This window comes from Saimiri boliviensis, chromosome 5, assembly GCF_048565385.1.
Source record: "Saimiri boliviensis isolate mSaiBol1 chromosome 5, mSaiBol1.pri, whole genome shotgun sequence".
Lineage (NCBI taxonomy): Eukaryota > Metazoa > Chordata > Mammalia > Primates > Cebidae > Saimiri > Saimiri boliviensis.
Genome location: NC_133453.1, coordinates 66281531 through 66303978, shown reverse-complemented (window position 1 = coordinate 66303978; position 22448 = coordinate 66281531). Strand labels below are relative to the sequence as shown.

The 22448-nt window shown below is 40.2% G+C and overlaps 1 pseudogene; it reads right to left on the bottom strand.

Annotated features, from left to right (window-relative positions):
• Positions 1 to 12651: 12651 nt before the first annotated feature.
• On the bottom strand, positions 12652 to 13169 carry LOC120364250 (peptidyl-prolyl cis-trans isomerase A pseudogene; annotated as a pseudogene).
• Between the last annotated feature and the right edge of the window lie 9279 nt (positions 13170 to 22448).

Sequence of the window (22448 nt, the reverse complement as noted above, 5' to 3'; positions counted from 1 at the left end):
GAAACTGATGGCAGATAATGAAAGACTAACAGATCTTTTAAAAAGGAAATTTCTGAGGCCATAGCAATCTCTTTATAAGGCATTGTCTCACTATGATTTAGACATGTCCGTCATGTTAACTACTTAGATCAGCATTTCCCAGAATCTGTTGGGTAGAATAGTCTCATAGAGAAAAATTTCATAATCAAATAAAATGCACAGAATGCTGCATCTACTTGCTCTTGTATCAGGTATCTATTGCTATGTAACAAACTACTCCCCAAATTACTGTCTCAAAGTAGCAACCATTTTATGGTTCATGCTTCTGTGGGTCTGGAATTTGGGTAGGACTCAGCAGAGACATTTCATACCTGCTCCTTGGGCTGCTAGGTGGGGTGACTCCACTGGGGCTAGGCATCTCAGATGGTCTCACACTCACATTTAAAAATTTTTACTTTACCTTTTCTTCCTGCCCCCTCCCCACCAGAGTTCCTTCCTTTATAGACTTATTTAAAATCAGTGCTCCAGAGACTACAGAAATGGCATGTATTTAAATTCTGCTCCAATTGTATTTGCCTGGGCATCAGAGGCAACAAATCACCCATGGCAGAATTATCTGTGTAATATCAGTCAGCGTTGAGACAATTGTCCTAACTTTGGTTTGGAGCTGAAGTCTGCAAAAGTGGTGTACTTTGAATACACCACTAGTTCCTTATCAAGATTAACAAGGCATTGAGGGCTATCATGTAGTCAGAAAAGGAAGTGCAGAGGGTTTGGTGAACCTTTCAGGGCTCTTCCAAGGACCACAAATAGTGAACTATTACCACAGGTCAGAGCTTTGGGAGAGTGACATCGTACTCATATAGTACAGAGGTTAACCAAGAGTTAAAGATAAAACTTCCACAAGGGGAAGCCGGAGGGGAATACCTTGCTCAGCAACCTGTCGACCTCCCTACTCAGTGGAGGTACTCCTGGCTGGCTGAGGTTTAAGTGGTCATGCTGGGTGTTCATAGTAGAATCTTCCTGCTCGGCACATGGGTGTATGTGTCTGCTCACTTTGACTCTGGCCTCTGGGTTTGTTGGGAGTACATACCAGTTCCTTGATATGATAGTGGCCCCTACTCTCCCTATTACACTGTATCTTTAAAGAAGAATCACACTGGCAGATTCTTCTTTAAAGGACATATTAAGAGCATGTGGAGAAATGAAAATCTAAAATGACCAATATAAGTTAAATACATATTTTATTTCAATATAAGTTCTTTAACAGGAGGACTGATAAAAGACATCTACCTCTAAAATATTCAGGTAATATCCAAATAAGAAAAATGACAAGTAACTCAAGAATATGTACTAGAAAGGGCACAGAACTGGGTATTAGTACCTTGCTTCTAGCTCTGCCATCTGCTAGGCGAGTGAGCAAATTGAGAAGAAAACTAACATGTATTGAGCACCCACTATATGACAGATTTTGTGCTCTTAACTTTATATAAAACATTGCATTTTTAATCTTTATAACAAATTAAAAAATAAGTATGAATCCTCCCGTTTTACAGATGAGGAAACTGAGGTATGATGAAATTAAGTGTTCACACAATTAGGAATGAGAGGCCACGTTTGAAGCTTAGGGCTGTCAAATCTACAAGTGGACTCTTCCTAGGATACTGTGTTTTCCTTAGACTGAATATTGCCTTTGGCTACTTTTACATTTTCCCATGGAGCCGTAATGTACATTCACTCTCTTATCTTTCCTTCTAGTTCTAAAGTTTACTCATGGCTAGCTGAGGTTTTAGTTGAACATAGAACTACTTCTAGTTCTGAAAATATTCAGAGTATTTTAAAAATATTTATAATCTGTTGGGTTAAAACATGTTCACAAGTTCTTTGACATTTCCTTAAATAAAGAGCCTTATTTCACTTTATTTCCCTTCTCTTGACTGCAGCTGGGCTTAGCAATTTGCTTTTAATGAATGGAGCAAAGTATAAATGACAGCCTGTGATCTTTAGGACTAGGTCATAAAAGGCAATACTATAGATTCTTCCTTGCTTTTTCTTAGATTTCTTGCTCTGGGGAAAGCTGGCTGTGCTGTGAGGACACTCAAGCTGCCTAACGAGGGATGCCCTTGGTGGGAAACCCAGGCTTCTTGTCCACAGCTGTGTGAAGGAACCCCAGCTAAGCCCTCGTGTGAGACTGCATCTTGGGCAATGTCTTGACCATGACCTCATGAATTTCTGACCCACAGAAACTGTGAGCGAATAAGTGATTGTTTTCTTAATCCACTAAGTTTGGGGTATTTTGTTACACAGCAACAAATAACTAATGCAATAATAAAGAGGCCAGGTATAAAGTCAAATATGGCCTTTAAAAAAGTGTTATATACTCATTGAAGCGATATTAAGGAAATCTGAATGGATTAATAAAAAAATACAAGAAAAATGAGGAGGAAAAGTTTACAAGGTCATCTCACACTTTTAACAGCACCAGTCCCTTAAGTCTAAAGTTTTGGCCCAACGATATTCATGCCTTTTTTGCTGAAAGGCATCAATAAGGTAAGAGATAATTTGGCATGAGAGCTTGTGGTTTGTGATTGTCTTTAGTGCTCCGCTCATAGAATGTAAATCTCTGGATAAGATGGGAGGAGAGAAAACTTGATAGCGTTGACTTTCTACCCCACTGCATTTGTAAAATCTAGCTAGATTGTGTCTGCAATACAGAATATCAGTGTTGGAAGCAACCTCAAGAACCATCTAATATTTTCATTTAAGAGATTTAGAAATGGGGGCACTAAAGCGTAGTGTTTATCCATAGTCACGGGGCAGATGGATGCTCTAGCCTGAGACTCCAGGTGGCTGAATTCCAGAGCAGTGCTTGCGCTTCTGCTGGAGGCTGCTTAGGGTCCAACTGCTGAAGTGACTTCTGTAGGTATATTTATCTGAGCAGAGGTGACGAAGTGGTTTCCAGTGCTTCTGCAGATTCTCCGTATGTCTCTTCTCACACACCTTGCCATGTGTCCTGGATAGTAAGATTTGCATTTTGTTGGGAAGCCTCTCCTTTGATCACAGGAAAGTCAAGAGATGATGGAGGTAAACTAAAAAGAACTCAGATGCGAATTGATAAAGCAATTTAAATGTTGGAGAAACATAGCATTGCTCAACAAAATGCTCCAGAGTCACTGATTTTAACGGCTATTTCCTTAGAGAGGGTGGCCTTCTTACTACTGGAGGACTGATTAGTGACATTTCCAAGAAAGACATTTCTAGAGAAATTCTGAAACTGACTCGAAGAAACACTAGACTTCACTTTCATGGACTTAAAAATAATTTTAACGATAATAACTTAATGAAAAAGAATTAGTGTGAACAGGAAGTAGCACAAAATTCCATGCTGCGGTGGAAGCTTGGTGCATGCTGTTGGGAAGCCGAAGCCGAGGAGGCTGTGGATGTGGGAACAAGTACTCTGTAAGGGCAGGGAGAGAGTGGTCAGAGGGGCAGAGAACCAAGAGAGCCACTCATCCAAGCAGCCCTAATACGGGCTCTTCAGAACTGGTGTCATGCCCCAAACGCTGAAGGGGATGAGATGATGAGCTCCACCTGCTTCTGTCAATGGTGTCTGTCCAATACAGTGGTTCTGGGACGTGGACATTTGCATGCTTACATATGTGGAGAGCACCCCAAGGCTTATCATTACCCCTAGACCTCCCTGAGGTCTTGTTTATGGGCTAGCATCTCCAGCAGTGCATCTGAGGTACCTTCCTAGTTACTGCCTTGGCCTGGAGGCTTGGTTTTCTCCATTAAATTTCACCATCTTATTGTCAACCCAAGGGTACTAGTGCCTGTTGGCCACATTATATGATACTGTCTCCCAGGACCTAATAAACTAGTCTGGCTAAAATATAAAAATAAACAAGCAAGCAAGGAAACAAACAAACAAACCCTGCTCAGCCACATTCTGCTCCCCAATCAATGGCTTTCTTCATGCTCTCCTAACGAATGTCTTTAGGGTCTTCATTTTCTTCTTGGGCTGACACTCTTCCATTCATCCAATTCCTTCTCCATTAAGAGGAATTTAGCAGTGGTCTCTGAAAACATGGCTAGCAGGATGCCCACTTTCATCTGCAAGAGATGGTTCTCTTTCTCCAGTTGCCTGTGAAGGCACTGAGTCCCCTTCCGGTCCACACCTCCACTAATTCCTGTCTCTGCTATACACTGCCCATTTTCAAATGTCAGGCTTTGTGTTTCTTTTTGTTTTATGAAACTTTTCCAGGTTCGTAGTGGAAATTCCATAGTCCGGGCCCAGCTCCACCTCCTGGGTTGACTGATCCAAGGAATATAGGTTGGAGAGAGAAGCAGACTTCTAAGGACGCATCTTCTTGGGACTAAACATATTCCCAAAGCGGGGCATCTTCAGCTTGATGCTGGAAAAGCCAATTCTCCCTTCTCTTGACATGTCCCAGAAGCCAGGGTCCAAGCGTAACTCAAGACCTCCTAAAAGTACCCCGTCCAGATCCCTATCACTCATTGTGACCATAGTGTGCCAGCCTTCCTCACGGATTATTCTAATTATTAATTGGAAATAAGTGAAGACAAAAGATCTCTAGAAACTCAGTGTTTCTGGAGGCATTGTTGACTCTTCTCTTACTCTCACACCCACTTTTGGTCTCTCAGCAACTCTTCCTAGCCCCAACTGAAGATTATGTTTATGTATGTGTATGTTTATGTATGTATATATCATGGTGATAAGAGCTATTATATATATATATATTAGATTATGTTTATGTATGTATTATGTTTATGTATGTATATACCATAGTGATTAGAACTATTATATATATAAGAGCTATCTTGCTCTTGCTCTCTCTCTCTCCAAAATTCTAGCACTTTTCGCTACACCCTACTCAACTGCCACCATCTTGGTGAAAGCCACATTTCTCACCTGTCTTACTGTAGAATAGATTACAGCAATACTGTAATTACTAGATTACTTTCTGTAACAGATTATTTTCCATTGACCCCCCACTTGCACCTTTGCTGTCTGTAATCTATTCTCAACACCACTGCAGAATGATCCTGTTGAAAGTAAGTCATTTCTCTGTTCAAAACTTTTCAATGGCTCCCCACCTCATCCAAAGTGAAACCCAAAGTCCCTTCTGTGACCTACCAGGCTCTGCCTGTCCTGCCCACTGGGCTGTCCCGCACCCTATCACTCATGACCATTCTGAGCTCATCCTCTGCCTCTCCCACCCTTTAACTGCTGCAGCCACATGTGTCTCCTATTGATGTATGAGTGAGCAGGCATATTCCCATCTCAAAGCCTGAGACTCCCATAGCTGTGCTGGCGCAAATTTCAATCCCTTCAATCCAACCCTTTCTACCCAGACTCCTTGCTTCACTTTTTTTCCTTAGCTCTTATCAGTATGAAACATATTACATATGTAACTTATTTTTTTTTGTTTGTTGCTCTTTGGTGGTCCAAGGTAGAGAAGATGATGGTGTAGAATTAAGGAGGTTGCAGTGGAGATAGGAGAAGAGTCTGGAATCAGGATAAGTTTTGAAGGTCACACTGACAGGACTGGCTGTGGGGTTGAATGTGGAGTTGAGAGAAAGAAATCCAAGGAGATGACTCTGGTTTTGACCTGAGGAATTGGGCTCATGGTGGTACTAGTATAGGAAAATAATTTAGTCATGATTTTTTTTGATAGGGGAGATCAACAGCTCATTTTTAGCCATGTTAATTTAAGACACCGATTAAATATACAGAGATGTAATACAGATGTACTTATACATGCAAAATAAACCTCAGGAAAGAGGTCTGGACTAACACAATGAATTTAAGCATCATCGACATTTGGGTGATATTTGAAGACACGGGGCTTTTGGAATCACTGAAGAAAAAAGTGTAGCCGGAGAAGAGATTTAGAAAAAAATTGCTGGAGGAGCTAGTGCTTAAAGATTTAGCTTATGAAGGAATAGATGATACAGACAAGAAGAAACTGTTTCAGGAGCCCAGCTCATGAGAAAGAGAGCAAGCTGGGAAACAGGGTGCAAGTTTACCAGAGCATGTGACTACAGATATGAATAAGCTTTTGGAATGAGGATGGGAAGTTGAAATGGTTTCCCCCTGATTGCATCTATATATCTGTATGAAATATATGACAAGGTCTTCAACTGATGAGAGTTGGGTGGGAGGAGATGTTGGAGATTTGAGGATTGAGGAGAATGTGTAATAGTCATCTTGGGAGTAGGTTAATGAATTTACTAGGGAAGTCTGGTTGTCAGATAGTGTTGAGTACTCACTGAAGGTTTTTGGTCATAAATTTGAGATGGGTCCTATTAGCCTTGGTTGTGTGATTTTTCTCCAGCAACATTCAGCTGCTTGGGTACCGGGGTACAGTAAGTGGTTAGTTGAATGGAAGAAGAGTTGGTGCAGGGAGAGAAAGAAATGGAGAGTTGCTATTCAACTGGTGTAGCTGCCATTATGCAAGGTGATCAGGATCGAGAGATCTGCTGTACAGCATTGTGCCTATGACTACTATTATCATATTGTATACTTAAAGTTTGTTAATAGGGTAGAGTTCATGTTAAGTGTTCTTACCACAATTAAAAAATATAAAGAGACTGGTTCCATATAACATCAAATAACATGAGATTTGGTTGCAGAGCTGAGAGAAAATTTCGAACTCTGGATATACATATTAAAAAGTAAGAGTAAAAAGCTGAAGAGTAAAAAAATCAAGATACTTTCAAATAAAGTGTAAGAAAAATAAAGCTTTGGATAAATGGACTTTATAAGTTAGGAAATAGAATAAAATGTACAATAGACAATTACGTTGAAAAGCTGTTTCACAAATGGAGAAATAAAATCACATGTTGGCTTACTCACTAGCTACATTACCCTCTTGTATTGAAAAAGTAATGAACAAACTAAAAGCCATGGTCTCCAATTTCTAGACTTCTCTGTCCCTGAGAGTATGAATGGTAGGTGCACTTATGCTAGATTTAGAAGTGGCAATTTTGCTGTCATCCATCTGCCACCTTTAGGCTGGCTCTCTCCTTTGCCGTCAAGACCAGAGCTGTGTGTGGTTATTCTGCAACAGGTTCTCAATGTCCATTCTCCAGGTTTCCGGACCTAAAAAGCATTTGCGGTGTTAGCACTGATGGTGATGGCTTCTCGGTCAGAGCTTCCTGAAATCTGAATTCATCTACAGGTGAGAGTTCTTAATAGAAACGTTTAATGGTGGTCTTAAAGGGAGTGGTTTCCCTGTATATTAGTTCTTTATTGTCCTGTGGGCATCTTTCAAGTGCTTTCCTCTAGTCTTTCAATAATTGTGGAAACGCCAAATTATAATTTTCCTTTTTTAGAATTTCATGCTCAACAGGGTTTCAGCATCTGCACTGAGCCCTGCTTGGGAGAGAATGTACTTCTATAACTGGTTGTAGACAACAGAGCATTACGCTGGGTATCTGGGTGGGCTCATATTTTCTGTGTATCTTGAAGCCAGTAAGATCCCATTATTGAAAAAAGGGAAGATATTAATAATCCATGATATGCAATAGCAAGACCATTACTTACCTCCCTCCTGTGGTTACCTGGAATGACCTGCCTTAGGATGGAAAGGATTCAGGAGACTGAGTGATTGCCTTGGTAGTCATCATTTTGAGACTGCGGAATGCAAAGGTTATCTTCCTGTAGAGTTTAAAGAAAGGCAGGGTTTATAATTCTTGGCTCAAGATATGGTCAATGGCCTAAGACCTAAAAGTTCGTTTTGAAAAAAAAAACATAATGAATGAACCATGGTAAGTAAATTGAATGAGTAACATTGGTTTCCTATGGACAGTTAGGACATTGAAAAACCGTGAGTATCATGATAGAAATAATAACGTTTATTTATTTACTCGTTTATTTTATTTTATTTTTTGAGGCAGAGTCTCACTCTTGTTGCCCAGACTGGAGTGTAATGGCATGATCTCAGCTCACTGCAACCTCTGCCTCCCGGGTTCAAGCAAGTGTCCTCCACTTCCGCATGTTTACTGTCCTCCACCGCTGTATTGAGAGAAGACAGAAGAGGGATAAGACCGAGGGCAGGAGGCCAGCTGGGAAGCTCTTGCAACAATTCAGGTGAAAGCAGGTAGTGACCTGGACCTGGATAGTAACACTGGAGATGGAGAAGAAAATCTGGACAGAATTTGGATGTGAAGGAAGAAGAGAAAGGATTTGCCAATGGGCTGGAAGTGGTACATGAGGCAGAGAGGAGACAAGGAAGAGTCTTAGAACTTTGTCCTGAGCAACTGGAAGATTGGAATAAATATTTACTCAGGTAGAGAAAACTGAGGGGGAGTTAGATTTGGTTTCAAATCAGGTTTTGGCTTTGTTCATGTCAGGGTTGAGATTATATGACTAGAGTTCAGGGTTCTGAGCTCTAGTTCAGTTCTATTTTATGTTGAAGATAAAAATTTGAAACTCATCTTTTTTAAATTTTATTTTATTATTTTTAATTTTTTATTGCATTTTAGGTTTTGGGGTACATGTGAAGAACATGCAAGATTGTTGCATAGGTACACACATGGCAGTGTGGTTTGCTGCCTTCCTTCCCCTCACCTGTATCTGTCATTTCTCCCCATGCTATCTCTTCCCACCTCCCCACCCCCTCATCCCTCCTCCATTTCCCCCCAACGGACCCCAGTGTGTAGTGCTCCCCTCCCTGTGTCCATGTGTTCTCATTGTTGAAACTCATCTTAAGCATGAGACTGCATGAGATCTTTACGGGAATGTGCTGGATAGAGGAGAAAAAAGGCCGAGAATTAAAGAGGCACACCAATGATCAGAGGTGAGGGAGAGGAGGAGGAACCGGCAAAACTTGATGAGTGGAAAACAGGGAGAATGCAGTGTCTGGGAGCCAAGGGCTGCAGTTATTGGCAATGGCAGGGTCTAGGTATGACCATGTGAGTGGATGGCTGAGGTGGGATGGAGGAAAAGGTCATTGCAGCTACGGAGGAAAAGGAACTGAGTCTCAGGATGTTGGTTGACTACGAAGTCAATGACGGGGCTTATGGTAAGAGGGAGGCAGTGAATCACACGCTGGCATTACCCGTGACTCCATGAACTAGGAGGCAGCTAGCACACAGCAACAAGAGGCTTGTGAGGCTGTATAGTTGGTGATTAGCTTCAAGAAAGCTGGGGTTTTTCAAGAAGAAGGTCAGACATCTGAGAAGTTATAAGGGGACACCAGATGAATATTTACCCCTCTGCCAGCCTTCAGGTGCTTGGGGAAGAGGAGAGATAGTCTTTAGCTGAGAGAGCTGCTGGAAATAGAATCCTTGGAGGACAGCCTGGCTTCTCTGGGCAGGAAGACACATTTTTAAAAAATTTATTTTTATTTTAAAATTGTATGGGTACATAGTAGGTATATATATTTATGGGGTGCATGAGATATTTTGATACAGGAATGTAATGTGTAATAATCACATCAGAGTAAATGGGGTATCCATCCCTCAGGCATTTATTGTTTCTTTGTGTTATAAACAATCCAGTTATACTCTTTTAGTTATTTAAAAATGTATGATAAATTATTGTTGACTGTAGTCATCCTGTGTTATCAAATCCTAGACCTTATTCATTCCATCTAACCATGTTTTTGTACCTATTAACCGTTCCCACCCCGCTGCTCCACTATACTTCCCAGCCTCTGTAACCATCATTCTGTCTCCTTGGATTCAGCCGTTTCAAGTTTTAGCTCTTGTGAATGAGTGAGGACATGCGAAATTTGTCTTTATATGTCTGGCTTATTTCGCTTAACATAATGTCCTCCAGTTCCATCATGTTGTTGTAAATAAAAGGATCTCATAGGAAGATATATTTAGAAGAAGTGGAAAGGGTGTAGGAGAGTTTGATGTGAGTTTCTCAGGTTGCCGTGGCAATGCTTGGGAAGAGAGGAGGGTTTGTGTTAGATTAGATAATACCTGCCTGGTGAGGGATGATCTGCTTGTGACACAGGTTAAAGTGTGTGTTGGGAGAGTGGGTGGCGGGAAGGAGCCACAAATGGCTGGTATTGGTATGAGGCATTTGGGATTAGTCCAGAGCAGTGCGGGGCAAGATCTCTAGGCAGCTGGTTTAGCCTGAGGCTGGAGATGTCATAGCAGGAGGAAGACAAGATGATTGAAGACCCTCCTGACTCTGGGCACACCCCATGGGTAGGGTGGTGGAGAGTAGAGTGAATCTCTCTATGATAGCTAATTATAATATTGCTGTAGTCATCACGGTTGAGGGAAATTTATCAGCAAGTAGGCCAAAGACTGAGAGAAGTTTATCTGCAACTAGGCCAAAGATGGATGAATTGCTTTTTGTCTCCATTCACTGACTATCCTAATAAGTGTTGACAAACATGAACCAAAGTTTTGCTGATAAAAAAGAAGAGATTTTCAGCGAAACCTAGAGAAAGAAAGAGGTGAGCCTTTTATCAACTTCAGGAAATGGCCAGACGACAATTGCCTTTAGTTTTCATGGTAACTGTTGGCCAGTGAAGTAGAGCTGCCCTGGGCTTCTGTGTCTGTCTCATCTTGGTCAAGGGTCTACTGAGCAGGAAGATTCTGAAGGTTCATTAGACAACAAAATGTTGGGATGGCCAAGTTGCTTTCTTTCCGTTTCTTTCCATTTACTTTCAGTTTCAAGCCTTGTTCACTGTGGCTGTAGGACTCTATTGCTTATGAAGGGCGAAGGGGTCCATCTTTGTATTCATCATGTGAGTTTACCTAAGGGCCCCTGGTCTGGCGGTTAGGAGATAGGACCCAGTTCTGATTCTTTTCCTCACCTCTCTTGTGACCTGAACCAGGTCATTCATCCTCTCTAGACCTCAGGCTCTTCATCTGAGATCCTTTTCACCTCTCACAGCCTACTCCTTGAAGTTCCTTGAATCAGCAGAAAGTGAAAGTAGAATCTGCAATGTCTTGTACAAACTAAGGAGAGAGCCCAGGATTTTGATTCAGGGTAAGAAACTCATTCACTCTAGGGTTAATTACTTTATAGCAACTTGACTAAGTGACATCAGTTCTCTGAATCCATTTAAAAATGGTATAAAACAGGTTGATATTTGTATCTTTCTTGGCTTCTTAAGAGAGATTTTGGTACTATAAATACGATTATTTGTAGGGACAAATATGGAAATGATAAAGATGCTTCCAGAATTCTTACAGGTACCATTAACTAGCATAATATCATTGATTGTTGACTGAATTGGCAACCAATTGATCAGTAGTAAGCATCTATTTTTTCTGTCAAGTGTATTTATTGAGGGACAGGATTATGTTGGGGGACTATAGATAAAGTAGGATAACATAGTAGTACCTCACAGCTGGGGTCACTGAAATGAGGTGACTTGTTTAAAGTCATACACTACTAACAAGTAAGTTAGGATTTGAACCCTGATTTGTCTTCCCCAAGGTTGATGATCTTTCTAGTCAACACCTAGCCCCTTCTCATATTTATATTTCAAGTAAGTGGCAGGCACTATGCTAGGAATTACTGTTGTACTGGCAGCATTTAGCACTGGAAATGGGATCTTATTTCAGCCAATCATTAATTGTTCCATGAATTAAAACTGGCTGTATTATTTTAATTCTTGGCTTAGTCTTAGAGCCTTATGATAAGCATTAGAAGCTGATATGACCAACTACAAGGGTTCTTCAGTGAACAATCCTTTCCTGCAATAAAATGCGCATCTTGGGTGGTCTTTTCTCAGTGGGTGTGTGGTATTCCACATGTTCCTCTCTCTGATAGCCTGTGGGAACACAGAAGTTAGAGTGTGGAGTAAGAAGTCAGGGCAGTCAGAGAAAGTCTTGTCTAACTCAAATCTATCCTCATATGGGATATGTGAATATAAATATTCCACGTAAATAATGTGCTGATCATTCACTTACTTTCTGCTTTTTAAGAGAACCAGAATTACTGTGATTCATACTGAAACATAGACACACATGTATCCACACACAAATCCACACTATCATCTGGCCAAATTACGAACTGCCTAGCCTTTCTCTGACAGGTGTGGGAAGAGAAATGCAAAGAGTTTACTGCCTTGTAGAGAGTTCCCAACTGAAAGAGTCAATTGGTATAAATATGGGCTTCATGACCTCAAATTCATGGGGTTTATTTCAGGCAGAATTGTCTCTTTTTTATCATGTAAGAAAGTAGAAAACAGTACAGTGTATCCATTTAGATTCTGGTGTCTGAGGTCTTTGTGGACTTGAAGGCTAATAGTGTGATAATGCATCTAAACATTTAACTCAAGGGCTGCCAGAGAGTAAAATTGTAATTAATATCTTTCAAGTTACTTTCTTGCATCTTCAAATAGGACAAATGTCTTAATGATGTGGAGTAAACCAACTTAAGAAATTAGTGTTTTCTACTAACTATGGAGTTTTGGGGGACAAGCATTCATCTTTCTGTCTTCAGTGCCTAGAGTAGTGCCAGGCAGTGAATGGTTTTTTTTTGTTGTTGTTGTTATTTAATTTTCATTTCATAATCATAAACTTAACTCTGCAATCCAGCTAGGCATGGAAGGGAACAAGGAAAACATGGAACCTAAAGGCAACTGCAGTGAGCACTCAAAGATTCTAGGACACCGAATCAGATGGAGTGGAGGTCTGCTCTCCTGAGCTGCAGAAGGAATGGTTTGGTGGTTAAGATAAAACACAAGTCAAACTGAGTTGTCCACAGTCAGCAATGGTGACCTTCTTGCTGGTCTTGCCATTCCTGGACCCAAAGTGCTCCATGGCCTCCACAATATTCATGCCTCCTTTCACCTTGCCAAAGACAACATGCTTGCCATCCAGACACTCCAGTCTTGGCAGTGCACATGAAAAACTGGGAACTGTTTGTGTTGGGTCCACCATTTTCCATGGACAAGATGCCAGGACCTGTATGCTTCAGGATGAAGTTCTTGTCATCAAATTTCTCCCTGTGACTTGACTTGCCACCAGTGCCATTATGGTGTTTGAAGAACACCACCCTGACACATAAACCCCAAAATAATTCTGTGAAAGCATAAACCCTTGTAACCAAATCCTTTCTCTCCAGTGCTTAGAGCATGAACATTTTCTGCTGTCTTTGGAAACGTGTCTGCAAACAGCTCAAAGGAGACATGGCCCAAGGGCTCGCTGTTGATGGTGATGTGGAAGAACACAGTGGGGTTGACCATGGCTGGTAACACGGAGCTCCCGGCGGCAGTGTCTGCAAAGCACTCAGTGAATGTTTGGAATAAGGTGGAGTCCCATTCACTCAACCTTTCTACAACTATTTCCCACATTCACTTTCCAGGTAAATTCCCAGACAAGTTAGGGAGGGATCCTATAGAGAAACATACATTTCTCCAATTCCATTGGTAATAGAAAATAACCTTGGACATAGATCTTAAATGAATTGGTATTTGTTTGATCAATATTTGAGCCAAAATGCAAGTAGTAGCTCCAGTCTATACAGAGTAATCCAAATTAAATATAACCGTATTTGTTGTGCTGACATCCACGTTGTTAAGAACATGCATATATATGATACAGCTCAGATAACATAGGGAGAACAGTGGTTAAACTCTAAGGCTTTTGGTTGCTCTAATGAGATAGGGAATGGGGAGTTTGGGCATGGAGGTGCTCATTATGTGAGAGATAATATTTCTGCTCAGCATCATAGAGCATCCATTTCAGCTGAGATCTCACTCTGGGAGTTCCTTTTCCATGCAAAATATAGAACACACACATTCAGAGAGATGCCTAGAGAGAGAGGAAAAAGCTCTAAGCCTGTAACGGTGGGAAGAAAAGGTCTTTTCTAGCCTTAAGTAACTGGCAGTGATGGCCAGTAGAGAGCATTAAAACAAATCTTATGTTACAAGTACAGTTGATAAGCAGATTGTCCTTTACCTGAACTTGAAGCTATTGCAGTCAGAGACTGAGAATTGCCTTCAAATCCTAATGAGCACCATGGTCAAGGAAGCTTTGAGGGCTGAGAGCATTAAACGGTACGCAAGAGCACTTCACACGAGCCTAAATGACAGATACAGTAGAGGCCTTGGGTGGGAATCAGACAAGATTATTTTACTGATGCTTCAGATTTCCATTTGCAGGAAACTGGGAACAATGATCAGAAGCCCACCACTCAGCCTTGCTGAATACACTGGGGCTCAAAACTTGGTAACTTAGAGTTCTTATTTAATTGTATCAGTCATTCCCCAACAATTCTATTCTTTAATTTTGTTTTCTTAAATTTTTGTTAAAGAACTGTCAGATCATGTAGGATAGTATTCTTAGGCTTAAACGCTGCAGTATTTAGAGGTGAAGAGTCAGATGTTTGTAGATTATTACCAAGTTGTACACACAGAGAGAGAAAGCAAATATGATTGCCATGTTTTGAACTGTAACTTTTCTTCTTTTTTATATGTTAAAAAAATTTCACACTAAAAAGGAAAAAGGGTAAACCATACCTAATATTGGAAGAGATAGACACCTAGACTAAGCACACCTCATTTGTCTATTTTCATCAGGAATTGGCTACCCGCAGGGATCAATCCAAATGGCAACAACGTTTATAGAACATTCCTCCTCAAAGGCTTATTTCTGTCAGTTTCATTTATTAATTCATTTATATATTGTTAAACATCTACTATATACTGGGCACAATTCTAAGTCCTGGCTATATAGCAGGGAGCTTAATCCTGTGCACTTACATTAACTAGTATTTAACAAAAAAAACCGTTTAGAGAAAATAAGCCTTTTGGAAGGTATATAGGTTTATTTTTTAATAATGTCTTCTTTTTAAAATAGCAGTTAAAAAAAATGTCCTTACTAAACCTATATATTACAAGAAAAAGGACTTGAGTTTCTCTGGAAAAGCATTTGTAAAATGTACTTTATTTCTCTCTTTATAGTTTCCTGGCTTCTATCACTTAAAATATTGCCCTGGGAAGATAGAAAGACCCAAAATTCCAATTCCATCGGAATCAGAGGCAGAAAATTAGGAAAAGTTGTTAGTTCAGTCAAATTCAAATGAGAAGGTACACAAAGGTTAGGCTGGTAATTATTTTAACCAGAATAATGAGAAAATCTGAGAGTAAAAATGAACCTATTTACATTTTATATCAAGCTTATAAAAAAAAATCCTTGTACTCAGGGGCTGAGTTGGGAGAATCACCTGAACCTGAGAGGTGGAAACTGTAGTCAGATCCCGCCACTGCACTCCAGCATGGGTGACAGAGAGACTCTGTTTTAAAACAAACAAACAAACAAACAAACAAAACCCATGCACAGAGATGCATAGTGTTTCTAGGCCCATTTGTGGTATCCAGGGCAGGCTCTTCAGGGCAAGGTCATTTTTAGATACTAGTGGCTGTTTTATCACTTACTCCTGAAGAGCAGCAATTCGTAACACTTAATACTTGCCAATTTCAGCCTGCTGTAATGTCACTGACCCAGGGTATACAATACCATTTCAAATGATGTCTTTGGTTTGCCAGATTTCATATGCCAAAGAACCTTCTAATGGTGCATCCTACCCTTCACACTGCCTTTTACACACTATTCCTATAGTGGGCCAGCGGCAGATCTACTCCTTACCATGAGCAGGAGCGTTTTAACAGCAGAATATGGGAAATAATGATTGCTATGTTGAGTTTATACGTTTTGTTTGAAAATAATGGGTTTTAGGTTAAATTGAGGCAGGTGTGCAAACGTTCTGGTACAGTCCATGCAACCTCCCTCCCTAACAGCAAACTATAAAAAGACTCTGATAATAGCGGTCACCAGCATCAATAATTGTAACAAGAGGCTGGAATATCAATCACAGGAAAGACAAGCATTTTGATAGCATTAATCAGAGCTGGTTTCCGCCTGCAAATCATGCCAAAGCTCTTGGATTGTTGCCTGTTCCCATTGTTTTCTGTCTGGTGGTTTGTATACAGATTCCTCTCCCCTTCCCCAGTGTGGCCATAATGAAATTGGGGAATTAACTCCGAGCAGAGTTGTTCTAGTTTGGATGTGAAGGTAAACACAAATGGAGAAAGTTCAAATTTTTGAGAAGAACAAACAGCCCTTGTTACTAAACATTAGCTGGCAAATGCAATAGACATGTACAATGGGCAGATGTCATGGGTGATTTCTGATACTGGCCAAAAGGAAAGATGGTCACAGGCTATAAAGGCCTATGTGTAGTATCTGCAGAAAGAGTTTTCAGGTTTTGTTATTTTTAGCAGCCAAGGCAATATATTTAGTCTTCTGATTTTGAGTAACACTCTGCCATCGCTAACAAAAAGAGAAGAAGGGAAACTCACGTGGTTGAATTTCTTCAGTGATCATCCTGCACTTAGTTCTATGCAATGCTTAGCGATTCCATTAGGACTGATCCAATCTTTTCACTTCCCCTTATTGCTCATTATACCCTCCTCCAGATATTCAATCTGTACAGTTCTATTTACTTATTTTGGGTCCCAGTCAGACCAGTTAAAAATTGCAGCCAAGAGCATGATGTGGAAATTGAAGCATTGCAAGACTGGAATTTCTCCAAATCATAAATGGCTTAAATATTGCTTGAACAGGGAAAATGATGTAATTTTACATTAAAAGAAGAATATGGTATAAGAGGGAGTACTTTTCAAAAAAATCACACATCAGAAAAAGAAGATGAATTAAAATAGAAAAAATCTATCCATTCCATTGGAGCTTTCATTCCTAGTCTCTCTGTCAAAGTGATACTTCCTTTGGAGTCATTCAAAAGAGGTGTTTTATTTTTTTTAAGATGAGGTTTCACTCTGTCATCCAGGCTGGAGTGCAGTGGTGCTATCTAGACTGACTGCAACCTCTGCCTCCCAGGTTCAAGTGATTATCTTGCCTCAGCCTCCCAAGTAGCTGGAATTACAGGTGTCTGCCACCATGCCTGGCTAATTTTTGTATTTTTAGTAGAGACGGGGTTTCACCATGTTGGCTAGCCTGGTCTTGAACTCCTGACCTCAGGTGATCCACTGCCTTAGCCTCCCAAAGTGCTGGGGTTACAGGCATGAGCCACTGAGTCCGGTCCAAAGGAGGTATTTTTTTAAAGTTGTTGAAGACAAAAAGCAAGAGCAAGGCCTTTTACTCCCACGGATATCAAGTATATATATGCATAAATAATTGTAGAATTATATATGTTTCCATGGGATTAATGGGGGAAAAATCCATGTATCATAAGCACAAATGTACATACATTTATATGCCTACACAAAACCAAAATACATGGTTGAAAAATGAGATTCAATAACTCAAACAATGATTTTGACGAATATTTTTTTCACTGAATTGACTGATATTTTGTAGTGACTAGAATGAACTGTGATTTCGTATAGACATTTCATATATGAAACTGCTCCTTGAAAAATTAATTGGTCAGCGTTTACCACAATGGATAACAACCTATGTTAGAGATAATGCACATGAACAAATCATTATTATTTATAGCATACACTGACTAATTAATTTTTCAGGAAGCTATAAAAGTCCTAGATAATAATATTAGCTAGTGGTAAAAGAAAATACGTTTGTCTCCAGCTGCTGGGGAGGCTGAAGCAGGAGGATTGATTGGGCCCAGGAGGTTGAGGCTGCAGGAAACTGTGATTGAACCACTGCATTGCAGGCTGGGCAACAGAGTGAGACCCTGTTTCAAAAAAATGAAAAAAAAAGAAAGAAAAGAAAATGTGTTTAACTGTCAAATGTTCGAGTTTCTTGTGCCATTTATTTCATAATAAGGAGCCCATTTTTTCTGAGTGCCAATAAATTATTGCCTTTAAAACGGAGTATATATTGGATGCTAGCTCCTGACTTTGTTCATTGTTCTTTTCCACATTAACATAGCTGATCTTTAGATATGAAACACAAACACACACACACATTCTAGATAGACTTTCGAAAGAGTAAATTGTTATGAAAAGAATGTTGCCCCAAAATTATATTGACCTTAATTTGAAAAAGACAAGGAAAATACGGAAAATGAAAGAAGAGGGAGAAATGGTTAATTTGGTTTATAATCCACAATGATAATAATATGCAATCTTGTGCTTCCAAGAAATTGTAGATTAAAATAATTAACATGGTTCATATATTAATATTAATGTTTTTTTCTCAGAGGGTCTCTTTGTCTCAGTGCCCAACATGGCTCCATCTTGACAGAGTTTCTTCTGTTGTCCTATTTGGGCAATCAGTGCCTCAATGTCTTTGTTTGTCTGATGAGGTTCTGTTTTCTGAATGGCAAGTTTAGACTTCAAATCTTCCACCTGAATTATTACAAGAGAGATTTGGTAATTAAGTTCTAACAAGATTTAAATGATATTAAAAACAGTCAGTTAAAAGGAAACACAGCCTTGGGCTTTGTTGTAAATTTGTATAATTATTTTTAGTCCTCTAGAGGATGCATAATTATGTTTCTGTATTTATAAAAATACTGCCTCGGAGGCACCAAAATGAATTTTACTGTATGCTAATTTACATATTAATGTTACTCTTTGTGTGTCAAAATTTCCTTGGATGGATAAAAAGAGATTTTCTAAGGAAATTTTCAAAGTAATCATGAAGAGTGTAAAGGCTTTTGATTGGTAAGTCTGGAAAAACCACTGTTCAGGGACAAAACTTGACAGTTCAAGAAAAAAAAAAAGAAACTTAAGAAGGCAGACATATAACCTTAAACTTCAAGTTTCATTTTATCTTCACTCGTAATGGGATATGGTGGCACAGCCAGGAATAATACCCAATGACATTTATTGAGTACTTATTAAGTGCTAAGTGAGACCTGGTCACTTCATCTGCTTCATGCAAGGATCGTAGAGGTAGATGCTATTACTTATTTTACCCATTTCAAACATGGGAAAACTGAGGCACAGAGAGATTAAATTAACAACTCCAGATCACACAGCTGGCATTTTAACCTAGGCAGTTTGATGCCAGTGCCTTAACTTCATGATTAATTAATAGTTGACTAATTTTCTGTATTGTTTTCTGAACAGAATCATAAGGAAGCACCAAGGGCCTCTTTGTGCTGTGATGGAGAAACCATTTTCCCATGAAACCCAAACGAGATTGCCGCTAGGCTAGGTCTGAGTGCAGTGCTGGAACACCACGCAATCTTGGGGCGTGGGCTCAGCTTTCCCTGCATGGACTCTCTTCACTATTTTACAAGCAAGTGAGCTCTCTGCATCAGATTTTAAGCTCCTCCGGAGTCGGAACCGTGTTCTTTGCTTCTCCCTCTGGGGTTAATGAGGAGGCTGCGTGTATCCTGCCAACTTTTAAGGTCAAGGTGAGAACGAGAATATGGGCCTCTGAGAAACCTACCACATTGCTCTACAAGTCTACAGCTTTAAACCGGAAGGGAGTGCTCGGAGCCACTGTCTGGCCCAACTCCCTCAGGTTGTGGTTGAGGAACCCAGGCTGCCAAGGCCACGCAGAGGTTGGGTCCAGAACTAAGATTGCTGCAAAAGTCATTGCAGGGTCTGCCGTGGAAAGTAATGGCAAAAACCACAATTACTTTCGTACCAACCTAAAATAACCAGAAGTCTGTTCCAAGGTCCTAATCGGTGCCTTGATTGCATAATAAAAGAAGAGCATTCAATATTGGTTTCATCTCTTTGATGCCCTTTGCTTGCATTTCAACACTCCATCCACAGGAGGCTCCTCCGCAGCATCCTGCTTTCAGCTGGTTGTCATTTAACGTCTATAAGATTAGCCAACAAGAAAAATGCTACATTATAATACTTTCAACCCCTTCAAATTCCCTACAAGGAAAAAGTTTCTTACAAGGAACTTTTGCCTTTTAACTGAATCCTATTAACATATTCTGGATGAAAGAAATACACTTTATGAGGAGACAATTACATGCAGTCACGTAGTCTCTGTAATTGCACTATATCTGTCTTCTTCTTTTTTGTTTGTTTGTTTTTTGTTTTAAGGCAAGGTGTCCTTCTGTTGCCCAGGCTGAAGTGCTGTGGCCCGATCATAGCTCACTGCAGCTTCAACCTCCTGGTCTCGAGTGATTCTCCTGCTTCAGCCTCCTTAGTAGCTGGGACTACAGGGGTGTGCCACTATGCCTGGCTAATTTTTCATTTTTTGTAGAGATGGGGGCTCCTCATGTTGCCTAGGCTGGTCTCAAACTCCTGGTCTCAAGCGATCCTCCTCTCTCAGCTCCCAAACTGTTGAGATTACAGGTGTGAGTGACTGCGTTCTGTCTACTTCCAAGGCTGTGCTAAGGAGTAGGAAGGCCTTTGCTGAAATCTCTAACTTGCGCCTCACTCGTTACTTATATGACCATGGGAATGTGGCCTAACCTCTCTGAGTCTCAGTAATCTGCTTTGTAAAACATTTTATTAATAGCACTTACTCTGGGGGTAATAAGAATTATATGAATATGATAGGTAAAGTGACTAAAATAGCTGCTTAATAAATGTTACATCCCTTTCTTTACTCTCTTGGAGCCCATGTGAAGGCCCTTTGTGAGGAGGTGCACCTATTACAAACCATTGCTTAACCTAGTTTCAGCTGTATCTTTCACCACATAGCATTTTATTTCTATTTGCACAGGAGGAAATAGAAGTCTAGGGTTAGACAGAATGGCCTGGTTTTTGGCTTAGTTACACTGCCCCCAAGTGTGAGTTCTTAAGGACCTACTGCTAGGGTGACCGAATGTCCTAGTTGTCCTAGTTTGCCCAGGACTGAGGGATTTCCAGGACAAGAGACTGCACTGCTAAAACTAGGAAACTCTCAAGCAAAGTGGGACAAATTGGTCACCCTCCCTACTATATCCATATCTAGATAAAGCCTTCATTGCTTTCCTAAAGATAAATGCTTCTGAAATCCCATGCTCATTTCATGATGGAAAAATAAGAACAGTGATCATTCCATGTCCACATAAAAAGGGAGATCTTAATTCAACTGACAGGGACAGGAAGAATGAACCTAATATGAAATTGCTGACAACCATTTTAATTTCATTGAAGTGCCAACCATTTTATTTGGGGATGTTTTATTTATGGAAAATTAATCATGATTATTTTTTGGCCATACAGAGTGTAGCGTGTAGCAAAGAATGAAGGATTCCTGAATCAAACTTTTCTGTACTATTTGACTAACTCTCCTATTTATGCAAAATTAAAATTTTGTTGTTAAGATAAATAAGATTGTTATATCACCAAAAAGATTTGATTGGCTGTGCTGCCCCACCCACCCCCACAATCCTAGGGGAGACCCATCTTTTTGTTCACTACAGCTATGAATAATTTCTCATGTTGCAGACAGGGAGATTTAAGTACAAAGGGGTCTATTTCATGCCATTGGAGTCACAGCCAGGGAAATGGTTTCACTGTACTTGTGGCTTCTTAAAGATGCTGGAGAAACTCAGAGGTTGTGGTGAGCCGAGATCATGCCATTGCACTCCATCCTGGGCAACAAGAGCGAAAATCTGTCTCAAAAGAAAAAAAAAGAAAAAAGAAAAGGCAGGGCGCAGTGGCTCATGCCTGTACTCCCAGGACTTTGAGAGGCCAAGGCAGGCAGATCATCTGAGGTTGGGAGTTCGAGACCAGCCTGATCGATATGGAGAAACTCCATCTCTATTAAAAATACAAAAATTAGCCAGGCACGGTGGTGGCCCATGCCTGTAATCCCAGCTACTTGGGAGGCAGGAGAATCTCTTGTGGTTTCTTAAAGATGCTGGAGAAACTCGGAGGTTGCAGTGAGCCGAGATCCTGCCATTGCACTCCAGCCTGGGCAAAAAGAGTGAAACTCTCTCAAAAAAAAAAAAAAAAAATGCTGGAGAAACTGTAGAATTGCTTATAAACACTGATCTCTTGATAAATGAAGTAGACAATATCTGAGAGTTAAGTACTGTTTTCATATTTCATTTTCAAATCTTCTCATTTTCTGGGTCAATTCCCTCTTCAGACACATAAGTACTGGTAAGGCTGGATAAGTGAGAGAGCATGAATGAGGGATAGTTACACTTTCCTATGTATCTTATGTCAGTGCTTTAGGTAACTTCATTTATGCTCTTGTGTGCCAAGGCAATGTAGACACTAGTGAAAGTGTTCACTTGAGGAACAAAAAGCAAACTGAAAGTACATGATTTCAGCAAATTCTCAGCAGTCAATATTTAAACAGTTCTTATTTACACATACTCAACTGGGGGCCCTGATGATGGGCTAGTGGCCTATGTCATTTGCTGACTTGAAAGATTTGTGTAAAGACAATTCTAGTCATCAACAGTAAAGATTAAGATACAAAAAATGCTGTTAGGGATGGATTTGATTTTTCAGAAATACATTACTAAGGAATTGATGTCCTGACTTTGATCAATAACAGCAATACATGTGCATGCTTCCGTACCCTCTTATTAAACCTACTGAACTGGTCTGGAAAACCAATATCTATTTCAAGCCACTCAGTGTTAGCAAAGTCTTTCTCAGCCCCAAGTAGGTCCCTGTCAA